The 16,318-nt window shown below is 36.5% G+C and overlaps 1 pseudogene; it reads right to left on the bottom strand.

Moving 5' to 3' along the window:
• Positions 1-15,491: 15,491 nt before the first annotated feature.
• LOC118604405 lies at positions 15,492-15,610 on the bottom strand (annotated as a pseudogene).
• Between the last annotated feature and the right edge of the window lie 708 nt (positions 15,611-16,318).

The raw sequence follows: 16,318 nt of genomic DNA, 5'->3' as shown, positions 1-16,318 counted from the left end.
AAGTTTAAAAACGGTCTTAGCAGCTCTGCTGCTGAGAGGAGCCCTGAATGCTACAATGACATGAGCCCCCGAAAGCCTAGTGAACAGCTTCTGTATCCCTTCTTTCTGGATCATATGGCTTTTCCATCTTTACACTAGCACTGCAGAAGATATCTACCCTGAGCCCCAGCTAAAAGCCAAGGTCCTACCTTCCCACCTCATTCCAGCTATCCCATTTCTTAGGAACTGGGCCCCGTTTGCATTACTCTTCCCTTAATTTTGATAAATTACCTTGAATAACACTACTCTGCTTAGAATTTATGGGCGTACCTGTTAAGATCAGTGAATCCTGTAAACACGGCCTTACTTTTTTTTAAAAAAAAGCTGTAAAATAAGGTCCTTGATTAAAAGCAGTGTTATATGCTGGTGAATGAGGCATTAAGTAGGTGTGTATAATATTTCTAGAAGATAATGGTGGTCAAGAAAGATAGATTATCCAGAATAAATTTCTATTCCAGTAAGGATAAATTTAACGAATTTATAAATTACCAAATTAGTAAAAGCAAAAGAAGAGGGGCAATGTAACCAATTAGCCACCAGGTGGCAGTGTTTTCCTGCTGAGCATAGTAAAGATGGAGGATTCAAGGGCAGGTTAACATTTATCAGCGGTAGTAGCCAGGTCAGCTTGTAGCTTGTTGAAGGGAACCCCGTATTCAGTCCATTAATAATTTCCATTCCTGACACATTTCCATGAGTCTATTTTGCAAATATTGAATTGTTTGGGGGAAAGAATCTGAGAGTCACAAAATGGATAATTTTATTCAGAGCACCTTCTGCTGCAAAAGCTATTTGATGAGCATTAACAAGGGACACACATATTCTCACATTTTGGGATCATGTCAAGATTACATACATCTTCCCTAAACATCTAGCTACTGATCCCCTGGTTGTTCTACTCTTCCTTCCAAGTTTCTGAACATGTGACCAAATCTTTAGCTCCTGCCCTCGAATTTATATAGATCTGTATTTCAGTTACTCTTTCTTTCTTGGCAAATGGATCATAAGATGTACTGATCAAAGGCATGCCCACTGGGAGGATTTCTATTACTCACTGTCTTTTCAGGACACACCTAATTGGGCTGTCATAGCAGTTCCGTTTTGATTAACGATGTCATACCATGGAGAGCCATCTGTAACCCAGGCTTGAATTTCTTTTTCCTTTGTTGGTTGATCATAGGGAACTTCTCATAAGGATGTAGGTGTGAAGTGAGTGTGAAAGAAATAGGCATACTGTGAGGGAGAAACACCTCTCATGCAACTTACTTGGGCCTTCAGAAATGACTTAAATCTGATCTTATATATGCGATTTCTCCTTTATGGTAGAATGCTAGGCTCACTAAATTTGTAATTTGGTGGCTCAGACAACTGTCAGTTAAGATAGGCAACTCACTTCATACGAGTTGTCCTGTGGTCAGGTAGATGTCCCTGGATGCCTTGGTTAGATACATGCATTCCAGAATTGGGAGAAAAATTCCATGAAGATTCTGAGACCAGCTGCTTCAGTGTGGTTTTTAGAAGTCCAGAGGTTAGAGGCTTGCCAGAATAACCTCTCCAAAGTGAAATACAAATTGCAGCATTTCTCATCCTCTCTGTAAAGAAAGAAGCACAGAGCCTGGAAGTCTCTTTGGGTTCTGGAGGCGGCATAGTCCACATCTAGGAATATTGTTCCTGCACATACACTGAGTGACGTGGATGGCTGTGAAGGAATTTGAGCAGGAAATGGTAGTCAGCAGGTCTAAAATGTGGTGCAATCAACTTTGCCACTTGGGTCATATGATCCAACAGGCCCTATGGTGTTGGAGGTATCAGTGATGGCAAAAAATGCAGAGTCCCAATGGGAGAATCACAAGGCTGGCCCCCTGAGATTTGGGGAAAAGGTCATGCTACCCAAAGCAGAAAATTACATATTTAAAAATCAGTTCTTAGCAAGTTACAGAGGACAAGTTATTCTGGTAGAGGTAGAAAGCTCGACTATAGGACATAAATGACCCATGCGTCTAGAACTTCCCAATATAAGCTATGTTGTGTCAATTCTACCAAGTTAGAAAGTTGGATGGGCCCAGTGGCAGTCCTTCAGAAGATGAAAATGGTATATTAGGATCAAGTTCAAGCAGGACCAGAGGGCACAAGCAAGCTGTATGAGCAGGTAGCTCAAACCCTCATGTTACCCTTCACAGCTGCACTAGTTTCTCTCTCATAGCCTATACCTATGGTCTTGTGAAGGATCCCAATGACCAGTTAAAGCCCCAGATTCATTTATAGATGATTCAACTCCTATAGGCTAAAAATGAATGACTGCATTGCAGCCACATTCAGAGATGGTCCTGGAAATGGCGGAGAGAGAAAATCTTCCCAAAGCACAGAGCTAGGAACAAACTACTGATCATCTGCTCTGGCAGAAGGACAAATAGCCTGAGATAAGAATACATATAGATTCCTGGGTTGTGGGTAATGGCTTGGCTGTCTGGTTGGAGGCTTGGAATGAAAAAGACTGAAAGACTGGAGGAAAAAAGGTCTAGGTAGAGAAATGTGTATTCGATGTGTAAGTAAGTAAAAAGTGTGAAGATTTTTGTATCACATGTTAACTTCCACCACAAAATATTCACCAGACACTAAATGAAGAAGTAGACACGATGGCTCAGCCAATGGATATAAACCAGATTTCATCATTGGCAATCCCAGAGCTGATGTGATGAACATATAAATGGAATGATCATGTGACAGAAAGGGAGGTTTCACATGGGCCCAACTGCACAGACTCACATTTAGCAAGACCAGTTTAGTTATTGCTGCCTCTGAACATCTAGCCTCTCAGCAACAGATACCAACACTAAGCCCCCAATAACATTATTCTTCAAGGAAATCATCCTGGACATTAGAATGCTCCTTTTCTTAAAAGGATAGTGGTTCTCTCTCATAGGATAATACCTATTACAGGTATGAGTTTGCCTTTTCTGCCCACCGAGCCTCAGCCAGGACTATTATCCAAGGGCTTATGAAATGCTTGCTCTGTAGGCATAGAATCCCACACAGCATAATATCTGATCAGTGGACCTGTTTTAGAGCAAAGGTGCAGGGATAGACCTATGACCATAGGTTCTACTGATTATATCACATACCGCACCATCCAGATGCAGTCAAAATGACCATTTAAGGGGGTGGCTGAAGTACCAACTAAGTCTGTCTGTCTGCTTATTTGTCTGTATTGTTGTTAGAGTAACATATCAAAAATGCTAGCAGTGATTATTTCAATATGGTGGTTTTTATTTTCTTCTTTTTGCCGATCTAAATTTTCTGCGGTTTCTGAATGTATTAGTTTTAAATTGAAGGGTGAAAAATAAAGAAAAATCTTGTTTTTGTTTTTGTTTTTTATCGCTCCGGAAAAGAATCCTTTAACATCTGAGTCCTAGAGTCTTTGCCTTTTCTCTCTTGAATTCTCTAAAGACTTTGTGACCCTGTCACCATAAAAACCCTATGGAACCTTAGAACCACAGAACCACTCGCTTCCCTGCAACCACCTACCACAGAAATCTGCATTGCTGAAGCATTTTGTTCCCCATTGTCCATGAACCCTCTGAACTTATCATTGTTATTTTTCCATCAATGTTCTAAAAACTATTTATCGAATCTGGCAAAGAAATTTACCTCGGTACTTTCTGAGTTCTAGAAACGTGCTATGGTTTATCTCAAGTTCTGGAAACTCTTATTTCACAGTGAATCTGTATGAGTTATCTATGGCTGCATAATAAATCGGTCCCAAAATTAGCAGTTAAAGCAATATTTATTACCTTACACAGTTTTCAAAGGCCAGAATCCAGGAACGGCTTAGTAAGCTGGATCCAGTTTACCATCTCTCATGGCTTTGCAGTCAAGATGTCATTTGAAGACTTGAAAGGAAAGGAGCTGAGGATCTACTTCCAAGGCTGGCTGTTGGCTTAGTTCCCTGTAGAGTCGACCTTTCCTTGAAATGTGGCAGCTGGTTTCCCCCAGAACAAGTCATCTGAGAGCGAGAGTGACCTAGACAGAAGCTGTAACTACAACGTCTTTTATGGCCTAGTCCTGGAATTGACATGTTGATTATATCATATTCCACTTGTTAGAAGCAATTCACTAAGTCCAGCCCAGACTTAAGAGAAGGGAAGACTCTTGAAGTGGGAATACCAAATAATTTGTGGACATATTTTAAAACTACCACAGAGTCCAACTTTAGAAAGACTTCCACATGCAGTAGGATCCATCCATTGCATTAGTTTCCTCTTAATCGTAAAGTTATCTCCAGGGAATAGTGCCAAATTGCAGAGTTCAGCCCAAACTGGATATTCAGAATGCTAAATACCATCACTAATTATCCCACTGAGCTATAGAAGCCATCACTAACTCCTCCTGAGCACATGTGAGTAAACTCTGGGTGTCATTAGATCCCTGAAATTTTTAAAATGCATATTCCTTCCCTCAGATTGCTAAACATGCTATTATATTCTTCAAACCTCCAAAATATGTCGAGCTCTAAGGTCACAAAATACAAAGAAAGTCCACAGTATTTAAAAAGAAGAGGTTTTTCACTCAGAAGGAATCGTTAATTGTATTCTAATTTTGTTCAAAGAAACAAATGAAAAACAAACAAAAAAACAATTTATGGAAGTCTAATGTCTATTCAACAGTAATGGTATCAAATGGTAGATTTAGAATCTGTAGGCCTAAAACCTACGGAAGAAAAAATCGTTGTTCAATGATCAATAAAAGTTTGATGAAGAGCTGATTACTATTAACTAAATCCGACTTCTGTTTCCAGGCACGATGGGATATAAGGACTGAATTTATTCCTCTGCCAGAAATGGTGACAATAATAACAAAAACCCCGGATAAAATACCTTGGAAACTTAAGAAACAACCTTAAGAAACTAGAAGAAAAAAAAATAAATTAAACATAATGGAAATAATAAAGATAAAAATAAAAGTAAATGAAATAGAAAACAATAACAAAAGTTAGTGAAACCAAAAGTTGGTTCTTTGAGAAGATTAACAAAATTGATAAGTTAAAAAATTTCTATCCAATGGTCAGGGAAAAAGAGAGAATATATAAATTATCAACATCAATAATTAGAGTGGTAACATCACTAAAGATTATACAACTATTAACAAGATAATGAGAAAATATTATAAATAACTTTGTACCTACAAATTCAACAGCATAAATGAAATGGATAAATTCCTTAAAAGACACAAATTACTAAAATTTATTCAAGAAGAAATAATTAACCTGAATAACCCTATTTCAATTAAAGAGTTAAATTTTTGGTTCAAAACCTTCTTGCAAAGAAAACTCCACAAGCTCTCAAAGTGCATTTGTAGGAAAACATAGATAGGAAAGTCAAACTTCTAAGACTTCAGATACATCCAAATGAAGCACTGAATGGGGCAGTCTGCTTTTTAAAAATCAATCTTTTTTTTTTTAAAGGGAGAAAACCGTAAATTCAGATTGCTTCACTGGCAAATTTTAACTAGAAGAAACAATACCAATTCTGTACACACTCTATCAGAAAATTGAAAAGTAGGGAGTTTTACCCAACTCATTCTATATGGTTGGTATTATCCCAACAACAAGAACAAAGACATTACAAAAAAACTACCGACCAAATATACCTCATGAATATAGAGCAAAAATTCTAAAAATATTTTTGGTAAGTCAAATTCAATAATATCTAAAAGGGATAATACAACATAACCAATAAAGTTTATCCCAGTAATGCAAGCTTGGTTTAACATTTGAAAATCAATCATTGTCATGTGCCTCATTAACAAACTGAAAAAGAAAAGCCATATAATTATCTCAATAATTAAAGAAAAAGCATTCAATAAAATCCAGCAGATAAAAACTCTTAGCAACTAAGATTAAAAGGGAACTTCTTCAACTTGAAGAAAACCAATGGCTAACATCATACTTATCAGTGAAAGAATGCTTTAACCTAAGATTAGAAACAAGCCAATTATATTTATTTTCACCACTTTATATTTAAATAGTGAACGTTCTAGCCAGAACAATGCATCAAGAAAAAGAAATAAAAGACATCTAGGTCAGAAAGAGAGAGTCAAATTGTCTTTATTCACAGATGAAGTAATTACCTATGTATGAAATCTGACAGAATCTGCAAAAATCTACTAGAACTAATAAATGAATTTAGTAAAGTCTCAGGAAACAAGATTAACATAAAATTGATTGTATTTCTATACATTTGGAATGAACAATTAGAAATTGAAATTTTAAAATACCATTATAAAAATGTCAAAAATATGAAATATTTAGGGGTAAATTCGACATGAGATGTGAAAGACTTGTACATTGAAAACTGTAAAATATTGTTGAGAGAAATGAAAGAATAAATAAATAAATAGAGAGCTATAACTTGTACATGGACCAGAAAACTAAATATTGTTAAGATGTCAATCCTCCTCAATTTGTTCTAAAGATTCAAAGCAATTCTAATTAAAATCTCAGTAGGCTTTCTATAGAAATCGACATGGTAACTCTAAAATTCATGTAGAAATGCAAAAATCCTATAATAGCCAAAATAATTTTGAAAAAAAAAAAAGAACAAAGTTGGAAGGCAAACACTACCTTATTTCAAGACTTACTATAAGACTGTGTGGTATGGGGGTAAAGACAGACAAATAGATCAAAACAATAGAATGGAGACCTTGAGAAAAAGACCTACATATCATTTTCAACAAATAGATTCAGTGGAATAAGGAAAGTCTTTTTTTAAAAAAAAAAAAAAAAAACAGCATTGAAACAATTGTATATCCAGATATGAAGCAATGAACTTAAATCCACATCTCATACCATATGCAAAAATTAACTCAAAATGGATCATAGACTAAATACAAAACCTAAAGCCATGATACTTCTGGAGAAAAAAAGACAAAATCTTTGTTATTTTAGGCTAGGTAAAAATTGCTTAGACCAAAAGCACAATCCATAAAAGAAAATGGATAAATTGGACTTCGTCAAAATTAAAAACTTCTGCTCTTCAAAAGACATTGTTAAGAGAGCGAAAAGGCAAGGCGTTGACTAAGAGAAAACACTTTCAAAGCATATATCTTGTAAATGACTTATATTCAGACTACATAAAGAACTTTTACAATTCAACAAGACAATCCAATAAAAAATGGGCAAAAGGTTTGAATACCTTTACCAAAGAAGATATACAGATGGAAAATAAGCACATGAAAAGATACTCATTATTGGTCATTAGGGAAATGCAAATTAAAGCCACAATAAGATAGTACTACACAACCACTATAATAAAAAGACAGACAATATAAGTGTTGTCAAGGAGATGGAGAAACTGGAACTTCATACACAGCCAGTGGGAATGTAAAACAATACCAACAAGTTTGGAAGTCCAGTCCTTTTTCTTACTTTTGCATTTCTACCCTGGATTTTATTGAGTAGCAGTTATGGTAGTGTTCTTGAGCTGGCTCATATGCATGTGATTGGCTGGGGCATAAGGCAGCTGGAAGCCTTTCTAAAAAGTTAAATATACACCTATCACATGATCCAGCAAACCCTTAAATATTTACTCAAGAGGAAAGTAAGCATATATTTACATAAATACTTGTATATGAATGTTCATAGCAGATTTATTTGTAATAGCCCCAAACTGGTAGTAACTGAAATGTCTATTAATAGGTGAATGGATAAAGAAATTGTGACATAGCCATACAATTGCACATTAATGAGAATAAAAAACAATGAACTACTGATACACGTAACAGCATGAATGAATCTCAAAATAATCATGCTGAGTAAAAGAATCCAGATCCCCCCTCAAAAGCACACACTATATTATTCTATTCATATATAACTCTAGAAAATACAAACTAATCTATAGTGACAGAAAATAGATCAATGTTTACCTGGATAGGGAGGGGCTCAGGAGAGAGTTCAGGGGTACATGAAAGTTTGTGCAGGTGATGAATACACTCTCTATGTTGATTATGGTGATTGCTTCACAGGTGTATACATATATCGATATTTACCAAATTGTACACTTCAACTATATATACACTATATATCGATATATCTCAACACAGGTTTTTAAAATTGTAAAACAAAAACTTGAAGAAAGCGTGAAAGTTAACCTTGTGGATAACTAATGGAACATTATTTAAACATTATTAACCAAATCTTTGCAGTGAACTTTTTTTTTTCCACCCAGCAACCTTCCCTTCTGCTATAATATTGCCTTCTGTATCAATTAGGTTTAGTTTTGGTTGCAAGTAACAACAAATTCAAAATGCTAGGAACTAAAACAAGCAAAATTTTTTCTTTTCCCGTCCATAAATCTAGGCAGTTTAGGGCTGTTATGACTCCATGATCATCAGAGACACAGATTCCTTCTAATTTGTTGCTACAGCTTCTGCTTTGTGATACCGGCTATTCTGGGTCCAGTCAAAACATTTTCATTCCATGTAGTGGGAAGGATGTAAGGGGCAAGCTCCTTCTATTTCAGACATTTCCTAAAAGTTACATGTACTCTTTTTCTTACATCCCATTGGCAAGAACTTAGTCATGTGATCACATGCAGACAGAGAGAACTTGGAAATGCTGTCTTCATTCTGAGCTGCCATGTATTAGAAGGAAGGAGAATAAGAATACTGAGAAACATCTAATTAGTCTTTGCTATATCCATTTCTTTTTGGGGACTCCTCCTCTTCTCTTACAAAGCATTGGGTTTAGTGAGGGCTGCCAATTATCTTACTTTCTCATTGGTCACAGAGATGGGCACATGACCAAAGCTGGGCCAATGAGCATGCCAAGGTTGGGAGATAAGAACTTGGGAGCACCTGGAAGTCATGGGACAATCCTCAGGAAAGCCTATGTGCAGAGGGCAGTGAAGACTGAAAGAAGGGTTCTGAAGGTATTCAAATCCCTGCTCCAGTTACACTTGAGGCCCCTTTGGCTACATTACTCACCCCTCATTTTTGTTACCTGAGACAATATACTTTCTACAGTTTAATCGTAACCAAAGAAAACACTAAGGGACTAGTTTCAGCCTTTGAGCAGGCTTCCTAAGGGGCCATTTTCTCTAAAGAATTAACACTGTCATTGAGCAAGTCACATAAGAAGAAATATAAATGGCTAGTAAACATATAAAAAGATGCACAATTTCACATCTACAAAGAGTAACTTTTGTTTCCCTAAGAGATTGACAAAGTTTCAAAAACCAATCTTAATGAGGAAACAGACATTTTAATATACTATTATGAGAATGTAAATTGGTACTGCATTTGTGGAGAAAATTTTCCACTACTGACCACAACTTAAAATCCATGTATCCTTTGACTAGAAATTTTACTTTTAGGAAACTGTACTCCAGAAAACTATGTGTAAAGATATTCTTTAAAGGATTATTTGAATAAGGGAAAATTGGAATCAAAGTAAGATATTTATTAATTAAAAAAGTTTAAATTATCGTACAGTCATATGATGGCACATTTTAAAACAATTTTATAACATGATCATTTATAACTATGGCCCAATGGTATTATGTATATACATATACATATACATATAGTCTAAAGAATAAGATGAATTTAGATGGTAACATGTAGGTGATCTACTATTAAATGAAAAGAACAAATTATAGGACAATATATAAAATACAATCTCATTTATTTTTAAAAAATTCACATATATAAAGCCTATATATGTCACATATATAGAGCCTGGCTTCCTTATCTAGGACCCTTTTTTCATTTAAAAAAAATCATGATAAGGCAAAAATCAAAGGATACCAAGAGATTTGTAGAAGAGGTTTGTTTTGTTTTATTACAGGAAAGGGGTGTGTGTGTGTGTGTGTGTGTGTGTGTGTGTGTGTGTGTATTGTTTTGTAGTCAGACCGGGCATTGTCCTGATACCAACCAAACTGCCCCATGCCCATCTGACTAACGGTGATCTTGTTCAATGATTGGGCCCCAGAATGAGCTCTGCTCACTAGGCAATGAGTGTCAACAACAGGAGAGATGTATTCTCCCTCTGCCCAATCTTTCCCAAACCAAGCAAGCAAAAGTTCCAAAGCAGAAAAGATGTTCTGATGCTTCCTATTAATTTACTCAGGGCCTAAACTGTGACCCCTTGATGATGGCCAACTTTGGCCTTTTACTTGAGTCCCTGAAGGGTTGACAGGTTTCTCCTCAGTCTTTTGTATAAACACAAAAAGCAAGCATTGTTTTTTATAATAAGATGCTTAAAGCAGGGTATTTATGGATGCTCTACAAATTCTCCTTTATGACAGATATGAGTCCTATATTCCTGGAATGACCTAACATATCTTGGTGTACTTTGCTTAAGAATAATAGACAGTAGTTCCCGTCTGTTCATCTCATTGGCTTTTCATGAAAAAAGAGAATCTTTATATACAATCGAGTTAGGGGCCTCAGGCTGCCAGCCCCCTTCTCTCCACCCTCAAGGGGATTTCTTTAAGGTTGTGCATAGACAAAGGCCTGGAAGAAGGTGCAAGAAACCACCTCTGGTGGTTACCCAGAGCAAGAATAGAAGATGGGAGTAGGAAGGCTTTCTGTGTGTTTTGAGTATTTTATAAGTGTTTATTTTGTAATTAAAACTTCTTTTTTCTGCTGAGAATTTATGCTGTGTGCCCATTGTGTGTGTGTTGAAATAAATCCCTCACCACTACCCCCTGCCCCCACCAAAAAAAAAAAAAAAAAAAACCCACACGAATTTTTAGGAACATCTTGGCCCTGTGTTTTCCAGTCCACCTCCAGGGGAGTTAGGTGACTCTCTATTTAGGTATGCATACTGGTTAGGTGCTTTCCTTTTATAAAGGGTATCAATTGTAGGTCGATTGTGTTTAATTATACCATATAACTTCTACGCTTCAGGTTCTTCTCAGAAGGCATAATCTTGAATTACCTGGTGTTAAATTATTAGCAAAAGTTTTGTTGTAAAAACATGTTCAGGGGAAATTGCCTGATGGGAATGAATCCATTCTTTAGCCATTTTCAATTTTGTCGGATTTGGAGATAGATTCTATCCTTGGAGAGATCTCTTGGGCCACATTGTCTCTACCCTACTCCCTCATGACGTGCCCCTTTTCTGTTTTACATTTTGGCATTTTGCCTCAGGTCTACACTGAGAGGTGCTTTAAGAAACAACCACATTACAGTCACCATGGTATATACTGTAGAACTGTTATTGAGAACATTGTCTAGATGTCACAAAAATGTCACAAAAATGTAGAAAAGATTGTTTCTTCCTGCACATCTGGTTTTCTTTGATCTAATGGACACTGTGAACTTTGTAGTAGTTTTGCTTTCCCTGGGGCAGTAGAAAACTCTGAGCCAAATTTTCGTGCTTTTCAGTGCCTATGTAGAAGTTTATGGATGCATTTTTAGTGTCTGGATATTATATATCATGTTGTATCATATTGTATTATAATATATTAATTTTAACCCTAAATATTACATTTTTCTACATTTTCACTTTTGCTTTACCTCTTTTTCTCATTTATACTAGTACATTTTTATTGTTATATTTTATGTATGTGTATAAATGACCTTAAATCTTTTTTTTCAAAGTTTCTAATTATGCCATATTAACACCAGTGTCCTCATCATCAACACTGAATTCTGTTGTCACAACCCTTGAGTGACCATAAGAGTTACAGATCCTTGTGAAGTCAACATTGTCTAGTTCGAGCTATTGTAGATTTTAGTGAAAAAAATGTCAAACACTTGAACTCCAGATCTGGTTAATTTATTCATTTATTTAAATATTTAATCCTAGTTTGCTATGTATCAGGCGTGCAGTTAGATTCTATGAATAGAAGAGTAAACAAAAAACAGACATGGCCTGTGCCCTCATAGAGTTTATAATATAGAAGTGAAGAAAGGCATTAATCAAATAATCCCACAAATGTAATTACAGGTCACAAACAGGCTCTGGGAGCATATGATGTGGAATCAGAATTTGTCTTGGGAGTCAAGAAAGACTCCTTTGTATTGAGATCTGCAGCATAAGTAGAAGTTTGGGAAGAGAATAGGGAGAGGCAAGAAGCATTTGGGGAAGTGGAAACAAAGGGTGCAAAAGCCATGTGGCAGTAGGGTACACAGTGCAATGGAGGAAATGAAAGAAGAGCCCTGTGGCTAAATGCAAATATTGAGGGACAGTGGTGCTAGCTGAGGCAACAGCAATAGACAAGTGGAATGACACTAAACCAATGAACCATTGAGCGATGATAAATGATTCTACCTTTCTAAGCAAGTTTTCTTGAGTGTAAAACTGACCCTTAAGCAAATGATGATGCCAAGCTACCTACTAAACTACCATTAAAGTTACATGGGGATTTAAGCTAAACCTTCTCTTGAGACCAGCATGTGGAAATTTCCATTTACTCAAGAAAGCCAATTATAGAAAAAGGGCACTTGGGGAATTTTTTTTTTAAATCAAATTATGCACTGTGCATAACAGTCTCAGTTGTAAGTAGTCTTGTGATGGGTAACCTAGAGGAACTGGTGTCTGCCCCACCTCCTTCATGTACCAAGGCTTTTACTTAACAGTTTGGTTAATGTCTACAGAAAACTTAAAATATGCAAATCACTTTCAGACATATTTAATCCACACAATAAGTCTGTGACTGAAGTATCATTTTTTATCTTTTAGAGGTGAGAAAACTAGGAACCAGAGAAATTAGGTAACTTACCCAAGGCCAAACAGCTAGAAAACTCAGGTAGTCTGATCTAAATCCATGTAAATAACATTCACCATATGGTCTCAACAAAACGAATTGCTTGTCAGACCTTATAGGGATGTGAAAATGAGGGGGGAATAGAAAAACTGGATCCACCAGTTCTCATTCCATGAACCCAAAGTAAAATAAATTTCATCTTCTAAGGAAATGCCCTCAACTTCTGCTATCAACCCTGCCAGGTAAGACATGAGCAGAAAGTCTTTTATCAATCAAAGTAACTTCATGAGATGGTCCCCAGCTTAAAAAAAGGAAGTGAAACAGATAAATCCTTCTGCCTACAGAGATAAAATACTGTTTCTCCAGATGGCCTTGACAGGCAGTGGGTTCTGAGAGACCTGTACTTTATAAAGAGAAAGGAAATGTCACCAGATTTTCCTATCTAGAATTTTGTTGGCATTCTGTAAAAAGGGAGAATATAACATGGCACCAACTGTCGATACTTCTGTTTTAATAAGAAAACCACCTTTGGAACAAAATTAGACCCACACTTGGATGGAAAAGGATGTCCTAGAGACAAGTTCTAACTCGCTGTGGGATTATTAAGAAGCAAGCTCTCCAATCCTGCTGAGTCAATGGGCAGGATCTATTTTCAGTTCTCAACTTGTCCTGAGACACTGTAAGTCTCTTGCCAAGTTGAATCAGTGTAGCATCTGTGGGAACCGATTAAGAACTCCACATTGCCTAGGAAGAGAGCGACAGAGTGCTGTGAACTCTCATCTGGATAAAAGTGTTCAGAAGTAAAGAAGATTAGCCAGCAATCTAGTCATGGAGTCAAATTTTCGTTAACAGAGGGAAATGGGAGGACTTGTTCTGGTTGGCCCTGAGCAACTAAAGTTTCCTTTTTTCTACTTTTCCTGACAGTCCAAGCTTGGACACCATTTAGCCTGAAAATAAAAGTTTCTTTGGAGACTTTTTTGCCTGGGTACTTGACTTCTGCTATTTAGATCTTTTGGGGAGGCTGTGCTCTTACCTCCTGACCACCTTTTTTCCCACAGGGATCCTAATCACATGCCTGGCTTTGGGCATTCCTGGTTCCCTAAAATATTTGTTTGGTGTTTCTGGTCAACTTGATTGCTATCTGCTCTCAATTCTGCACATTCTAAATTCTGCATGCCTTTGGCTTCTGGATCACCGATCTTTCTTGTTCTTTGAGTCTTGTGTACTTCTCGACCCCTGTTTTTCCATGCTCAATGACCCACTGCCTAGCAGATACCACCTGCCAGCTTCCCTTACCTGTTTGATTTTTTTACATCCATTTTTACAAAGTACCACTATTGTTCATAGTCCCAGAATTGACATTTTTAGGGCTTAAGGTGGAGCAATCAAGAGGAAATACCCTTTTGGAAAGAGGAAATGCAGAATTAAAGTGGAGGGTTGCTTATCCTTCTTTAGATAAGAATCTCAGGAAGGCAAAAACAGAGAACGTACAGTTTAAAAGAGCTGAAATCAAATAGAAAGCCATTTATTGTTGGTAACGAGTAATAAAATAATAACCATCTAAGAAGAAATTAAAATAAGAACCCTGATAGATTACCGATTCCTAATAATTTTCTATTTTTCATACCAAGAAAATTCTGTTCCTTTGAACTGAATGCTTTTAGCTTATCACCAAATATTGAACATTTTTAAAAATGGGTAAAATATTTTAACATTTGCATATATTTATAGCAGAGAATTTATTTTTAGTAAACCAAATTTGAAACCAGTGTTCAATTGATCTAATTGAATTGCGCCATTTTCATTTCCTTTTTGAGAGGTTGTATGAATTTAAGAGAGTTAATTCTTAAGGTACACATAGAGCAAGCTATTCCATATCAACAATATATTTTTTCTTATAAATAAATATATAACTTGTCTTTGTCCTTTCAAAATTATGAATTTTGTGACTCTAGAATTGTACAGTAAATGTTTCAATGAGCCATTCTATTATTAATCCAAATTCAAACTGTGCCATAGCTTCCAGTCTCTGCAAATGCAATGGGCCCAAGTCACGGAGTAGATACATGGATTCCATTGTACAGTACTTCAACTTATTTTTGTTTAATAATTAACCTTTCTTTAATTTCTTTCTACTCGCTCTTTGACTTCTTCATTCTCTCCTCATTAGCACCTCCAATAAGACAAACCTAAAGGAGATCAGGGGAACAAGGACATGTGAATTTTTTTTCAACTTAAGGTTTGGTGGAGGTGAAGCACGTAAAACACAGCCTGGAGAACAACTGCGTTTCATAAATCCATGCACTTCTTTAGGAACTGCAGCACTAAACGCAGTATGTTTTTAGGTTTGAAAAAAAGACAATAATGGTTTCTGATTCTCTTGAGGCTTTTAACGTTCTGAGAAAAGAAGATGGCACATTCTCTGGGGCCTTTTTTCTCTGTTAGGACAACAGATAACTGACATAAAGATTTATTCTCAGCTGTACTGTATAACCTTTGTTTCCTTTAAAAGTGAATAGAGCAAACCAGAAGAAATACATAGGGAGTCAGATGATCTCTGAAATTTCTGGCTGTGCAGCTTCACACCATGACCTTGGACAAATTGCTCAACTCCTCAACCGAAATTATTAACCAATTCCAACCTCGTAGTCTGTGACCTATGGTCAAGTCATCTTTGATGTTGGTTTCACCTTGATCAGATTCTAAACTTTAGCTTTCTCATGCATGCGTATTTTTTTTTTTTAACGCCTATAGCGCCTGGTATTCCTAGGTGGTCTTCCATCCAAGTATTAACCAGGCTCGACCCTGCTTAGCTTCTGAGATCAGACGAGATTGGGCACGTTCAGGGTGGCATGGCCATAGACCCAACAACCGTGTTCTTATAATTAGTCCTTGGCCCTGATCTGTATTCCAAAATTTATCTTTCAGTTGCCAATCTAGCACAATTGATCCTTCTAGGTTTAGAGCCTTGCCCTTCACAAGATGGTGGTTACAGACTCTGACCATCTTTGGACAGTTACCACCTCCAACTTGCTGGTGTAAATCCCAGAGGATTATCTTCCTATGAGCTTCTTGATTTTGTGCTAACTTGACTTGGTGTTCAACTGTTGCCTTGGGCCACACATTGACAACTGCTTTTGGAAACTATGGTCTGATACCTTGAAATATTTTGAATACCAGTTGGCATGTCAAATTCCCAAGATCTAATCCTACCCCAGCCATTATGTTCAAGACTGGTTCTCTTCTCCTCTCTGGTATTAGCAGGTCAAATTCAACTTATTCTCCAAATGCCAGACATATGATTCTGTACTGTATGAAACAATAGCAGCATGAAATTGGTAAATTACGTTTATTATATTCTGTTCACTAAGACAGGGATATGGGTGACATAGCTCAAAAAAATCTCTATTAATGTAACAATGGTCAAAAGTTTTACAAGAGTTAGTACTTAAAGAGACTAGTATTCTTTACTAAAAAAATGGTTTGTGTGGAAAAATTCATTTCTCTAGAACTCAAAAATGGATTGTTTTTACCTAAAGCTTTTGCGGAAGTTTTGTTGAAGATACTGGCTT

The sequence above is a fragment of the Rousettus aegyptiacus genome, unplaced genomic scaffold (genome assembly GCF_014176215.1).
Source record: "Rousettus aegyptiacus isolate mRouAeg1 unplaced genomic scaffold, mRouAeg1.p scaffold_m13_p_1, whole genome shotgun sequence".
Lineage (NCBI taxonomy): Eukaryota > Metazoa > Chordata > Mammalia > Chiroptera > Pteropodidae > Rousettus > Rousettus aegyptiacus.
This window is presented reverse-complemented; position numbering and strand designations above follow the sequence as displayed.